Consider the following 6,000-nt stretch of genomic DNA (forward strand, 5'->3'; position numbering starts at 1 on the left):
AATAGTTCTTTCAGTTGTTTCATCATAATCTAAATTTCATCAAAAGTGGACTATGGCAGAATCCGATTATGAGATTTACTTTGTGAACTCCATGTTTTATTTCTAGTTCACTGTCACTTAACATATTTATTAGTGACATTTTGCAACATCTTACATCACATGTGACTGCAAGCCAAGACATGATGTGACTAACAGAGAAGGGAAATCACGCGTAATGAGATTCAGCTAAGTATAAATACCCACCTTACTTCAAACAAAAAAGAGGAGTGGAAAGGATGGGAAAGAAATTCTCTGTGACATGTATTTTTAGACAGATTCATGAAAAAGTCATTTTTGGAATGGTTTTGATTACTCGTTTTAGTCTTTCAGAGCTTCAAGTACATTGTTACAAGCTGTTTCCATCTGTCAAATCTTTCTTAAGTGATGCAGAGATCTACGCAGAGAGAAGAAAGAAATACCAGATTTTCCTTAAAAAAACTGTAGGCTGAAAGCTAACTATTTTAAAAATTAAGGTTATTTTTTTCTGTTTGTGTTTTTTTTTATTTTTCTTTTTTCTTTTTTTTTTTTGACCATCCACTGGTAGTATATTTAAATTTTCCTATATCGAGACCCTAAAAAGAGAAATGTCCCTAGAAAGCTTCACCACCTCTTCTGTATTTGCATGCCCTGCTTAACTGGCTCATTTTTGCTAAAAGCCAGTAGTCTTGGATTCCTTGTTAAAAGAAAACTGCTTTAAAGGTGAACGCAGAGGTAGTTACTGGGTCATTCCAGTAATTCTTTAAAAAAAGATCAATAAAGTAGAAAATCAGAAATAGAAATATTTTTCTAAGCTTTATTGAATTTTCTGGTAATATCTGCTTTCTAGCCTTCTACCCCGATATTGGTTTCTGACAGTACACATATGTAAGAGGTACGTGCACATCTCTGCGTGAGTCAATTGACAAGAGAAAGGAAGGCCAGCAACAGTGGGAACCCTGCCTCCCACCCCCGTGCCTATGCACTCACTGCTGAATGCGTTTGCAGAGTGCTGTTACGTCTCATAGCATAGCAAAATAAGCTCCAAAAGCAAAAAACAGTCGAACAGCCCTCAGCAAGCCTCTGATAAGAAGTGTTTTTGCATTCTTTGATTAGCATCCACAATATTAGTAGAAAAACAGCCTCTAAAAGGAAGTGGATGAGGTCATGTTACAGAGGTGTTTAACTTGAATATGAAAATGTGAAACATCCAGTACCAGGTACTGATACTCTTCCCTCACCATTTAACAACCCAAGGCTACCACTCCTGCCTACTGCTGCATAGCTACTTCCTTTTACTTTTCTGTTTTGGGGTGGGGTTTTTTTTGAGGTCGCTTACAAGTTTTATATTCTGCATTATCCTGCCTGAACAGTAACTGCAAGAAATATAAGCAGTTGTCCCTGATCCATTCAGCAAGTCTGTAGTAACCACACTGCTCCAGCACTGACTATATCAACAATCCAACCACATAAAACTCAGTGGATTTCTTACTGAGAGCATCTATTCATTCAAAGAAAATAGTATGAATATCAATGGAGGAAACAGCATGAAAATCAATGGAAGTCTTGGTAATTCTAACAAGAAAGAATGTCAAATCCTTTCTACTGAGACCTGGTCCTCTAAGTGATTTAGTGGCCCTCAACGTCCACTGTAATCTGATATCCAGCAAATGGCAAGAAAAGGTTTCTAAATGACAGATTACAGAGGAAATAACAGACAGAATGTCAAATCCTGAAAGACAAGTGATTTCTGTTTGTTATCAAGGTTTTTTGCATGAAAGTCTCTTTCATATACCAAAATTAATATCAGTTTACTGTGACTGCCTCCACCTCAGTAAATAGGTTTGCAACTGCTGGAATTCCTTGGCTGCATTTAAACTGTTTGATAAGCAGCCTTTTGTCATATAACGATATGCAATTTATAAGGCTGAAATGTGCCTTTAACACAGATCCGGAGTGAAGGGATCAAACAAACCTCTGGTATAATTACAGGGCTTCCAAGCGAGCTCCATTAAGATGAATTTGAGTCAGACCTGTATATTTAGCCTGGAAACAACCAGGCTGGGTGTCTCAAATCGGACAGACCCAGCATACGTGCAAACGCTACAGCTGCCACCGTGATGCAGATGCTAATAATTCAGCGGCTTTGTACCCTGTGATTATGCACGTGCTGTGTAGCGGTTCAGATTAAAGAGTTAAACAAAGTACTTCTCCCTCCCCTCTTGGCGGAAAGATAATTCAAACCCATCTGATATTCGCAGACAGTTGGACGGCAGCTGAGGTTTCATTAGGAATCCCACGTATGGCCAGAAGCAACATACACCTCGGTGTTTCCGGGAGCCGCAGGCAGCCAGAACAGATGGTAGAAATCATCATCCCCAGACAGTCATCAGGGGAACCTCAGGCCACATGCTTGAATTTTTCTCAATGAACCACATACAAGGCAGGCATTTGATCCATGTGATGGCAGCTGCCGGGTCCTGCGGGAGAGGGAGGCGGCGGAGCGGAGGAAGGCTCTCGCAGGTTATTAACAGGTCACACTGTGACATTAGCAGTCCAGAAACATCGCCTCTCCCAGGGGAATAAAACAAAAGCAAGGGAGAGGTTCCTCATAATTCAAACACAGTTTAGCGCTTGCAGATTACAGCACGTTATCTGCTTCGCAACAGCACAGCACACAGAGACACTCTGCTATCCGATTTCTCTCTTTCTTCTAGCTGTTTCCATTAGAAATGTCAGAAGGAATCCTTGATGCAGTAAATGTCCTATGCAAATCTCGAGGGAGGAAGAGCACAGCTTCCTTGCAATTTTCAGAATGAGACCCGGAGGCAAGGCTGATGGTGACGGCTGAGCTCTCTCGCTCAGATGTCCCCAACCTTTTTGTTCCCTTCGTGACATGCCAGACGCTGCTTTGCTCATTGATCGTCCCTGCCTGTCTGAATCACCAAGCCCCTTCTGCGAGCAGAGAGACTTGCTGCAACTGTCTGCCTCATTAGAGGGAAACTTTCCTCGGTGATATTTTGGAGGTAGCAAGGCATTTGGAGGAAGAATCTTAAAATATTGTATTTGATAAGGTGGATGGTTTTAAAAATCATTATCCCAGCCCTACACCTGCCCACCTCTTCTCTCTCATCCCAGCCCCCCTATGCTTACTCAGCCATGCGCACCAGTCTGCAGATGGAAAGTCTCCAAACCCCAGGCCTGGTTTAAATGTTCTCCATCCAGTGCTGACAGGTCAGGGCAATGGTACTTGGCCAAGCACTCCTGATGGAGAGCACAGTAATATAAATATATACACATGTGGGTTTGTATGTACAGAAACAAGTGGGTGAGGTTGTACACATACTTGTATTTGTAAATACAAATAAAATTACTTCATTCTCGGAAGCTACTTCCTTTTTAATTGCTTATACATTCTAAGCATAAAATGGAGCACATAAGGATCTGAAGCAGAAAGATTCTGCAAACAAATATACCTTAAGATTTCTGTTATGCTAAGTGAAGTTCTTCACCAGTCACCTTTCTCTATAGAAAAATTTGATTATTTTCCTCATTTGCAGGATCCTTTTGGAGTTTGGAGTTTTTTCCTTTCCTGCCTCGCACAGCAGACAGACCTCACTCAGACTCCTAGCCTTCTCTTTTTTCTACTGTGCTGGGTACTGCATTTCCCACTCTATTGCTTGCCTATCAAACCCAAGGGTAGGTAGATCTCAGCTGAAGCTTCTCAGCTTCTCCAACAAAATTAAGCGCTCATCAGACCACTACTGAGGACAGTAAGTCCTAAGTTCTATCCTAAGAATCCTTTCCAGTACATCCATTCTTTTTGTTGTAGTGGGAAACCATGGGTGTGGACTGTGCAGTGTCTGATACCCCAGGGTTTTCCAGGAATCATTGCATGTGAACTTCACAAATTGCCTGGCCAAGCAGCAGAAACCTGGATCTCCCATGCAAATGCTGACCATTTGTCTGAGACTTCCAGGAGCCAAGAAGACTGTGTAGAGATGGAGCGAAGTGAAGCTGTACTGGGTACTGTAAATCGGTTACAGGACTCAGCAGTCAAACGGGCCTACGAATCCCCTTTGGAAATGTTGCCTGCAATATGAGGTTGTGCTGGGTTTGTGTAAAGGGCTTCTGGTGGCAGGAGAAGGGATTTGCTCCCTGTGACTTCCCTGGTTTCAGAACCAGGTCAGACCCGTCTCTGGCCACCAGATCGGACTCCCATCCCCCTTGGGCCGGGACTGAGCCAATCAGCGCCTCTGCGAATTGCCCTATTTAAATTGGGACAAAGGAACCGGAAAAGGGGGCTTTTGCCCAGGAGTGAGGAGAGAAGGGAGGAGGGCACTGCCCCCACTCCCTGGCTCCCGGCCAGGCGGCTGCCCACGCTGGGCCCACACCACCCACTGAGGATGGTGGTGACGGAGCTGCTTGGGGAACAGTGACCTGCAGTCCCCCATTCCCTGTCCCCCTGTGCCGCTGAGGGAGGAGGTAGAGCCGGGAAGAAAAGGAAAAGGAGGGGGGAAGGTGTTGTTTTTAGGATCTGGCTTTGTTTCTTTTTATCCTCTCCAGTAACTGTTAACGGTTCTTTGTATCCTTTCGAGTAACTGTTAATAAGTTGAATTGTTTTGTTTCCCAAGCCAAGTCTGTTTTGCGGGGACCATGGTTGGTGAGTGCTCCCTCTCTGTTCTTGTCTGGACCCTCAGTCCTTTTATTATATTTTTCTCCTCTCCACTTCACTGAGGGGAGGAGTGAGTGAGCGGCTATGTGGAGTTTGGTTGCTGGAGCAGCCTAAACCACGACAGAGGTTAAAACCTGGAACCTGAAATTACTTTGCCACACTGTTAAAGATTAGCTAGCAAAAGTGAGCAGGGCTGCGGATCTGCCTGTGTTGTCAGTCCAAAGAAGCGAGAAACAGTCCGTTCAGCAGCTCTCTGAACTCAACAGACATCCTGGGATGTCCTGCCTTGCACTGTTATCCTGGATCTCCAGCGTTTTTTGGAAACTGGCAGAGTGCCAATATATTTTCTAGAAGTGACTGAGGGCAATCTAAGAAGGGGCATGCATGGCGTCAAGTTTGGCATGCTGGACGCTCCTACACAGAGCCGCTGCCTAAAGATGACTCTGGACAGGAGCCCGTGCCAGCAGTGCAGCTGCTGTAAGGCTTCCCCGGGCTGTTACAAAAGAGGCAAGGTTTGCAGGGAGAGGTAATGTCTTTTATGGAGCAACTGTCAGAACTGGAAAAAATGAGCAACCTTTGATGATCTTAGGACCCTCTTCAGGCCTGAAGCCAAGGCAGGAACTTCATGTGTGGGAATAATTAGCTGTTAACAGCGGTTCTTAATTTTCACAACCACTAAGGTTTGTGAGATTGGAAATGATGATGCATTACATCCTCGTGCCAAAGTCTTGCACTTGACACTCCTTCAAATCCTCTTATTGTCTGTTCGTAGGTAAAAGACCTGAGCTCTTACAGACTGGTTCTTGTGCTGACTTGTCATAGTTTATGTATTGCTCTCTCACTGGTGTTTTTGTAAAAAAATATGTGGTGGCAACAATAACAACTCTTGTTAGGACAGTAGATTAATAGGAATGCAAGCAAGAGGTGAATTTTTTTTTTATCTGGGGCTGCAAGAACAGTGGAAAGTTCAGCCATCACAAAACATTACTGAAGAAAACGTTCCTCTTTTTAAAGATAGTTCTATTAAAAATGTTTCTTCCCTTTAACATATAAATTACTTTTATCCCAGCAAGAATTATCTACAGTACTAAGTCTAGACATGTTCTTCTTTATTAGAGAATATTTTTGTATGAGCCACTTTCGAAAAGAGCCTTTCATGTTCCACCAAGTGATGAGTGTTAGTGTCAGTGCAAAGAACAGGATTTTTAAAGAAAAAAGTTAATGATGTGGGATGAAATTAGAATTTGTGAAAGAAGTCAGGTTGAAAGTTCCTCATGAACTCCATACTCACCCACAGATGGATACAGATC

The sequence above is a fragment of the Tauraco erythrolophus genome, chromosome 4, assembly GCF_009769465.1.
Source record: "Tauraco erythrolophus isolate bTauEry1 chromosome 4, bTauEry1.pri, whole genome shotgun sequence".
Lineage (NCBI taxonomy): Eukaryota > Metazoa > Chordata > Aves > Musophagiformes > Musophagidae > Tauraco > Tauraco erythrolophus.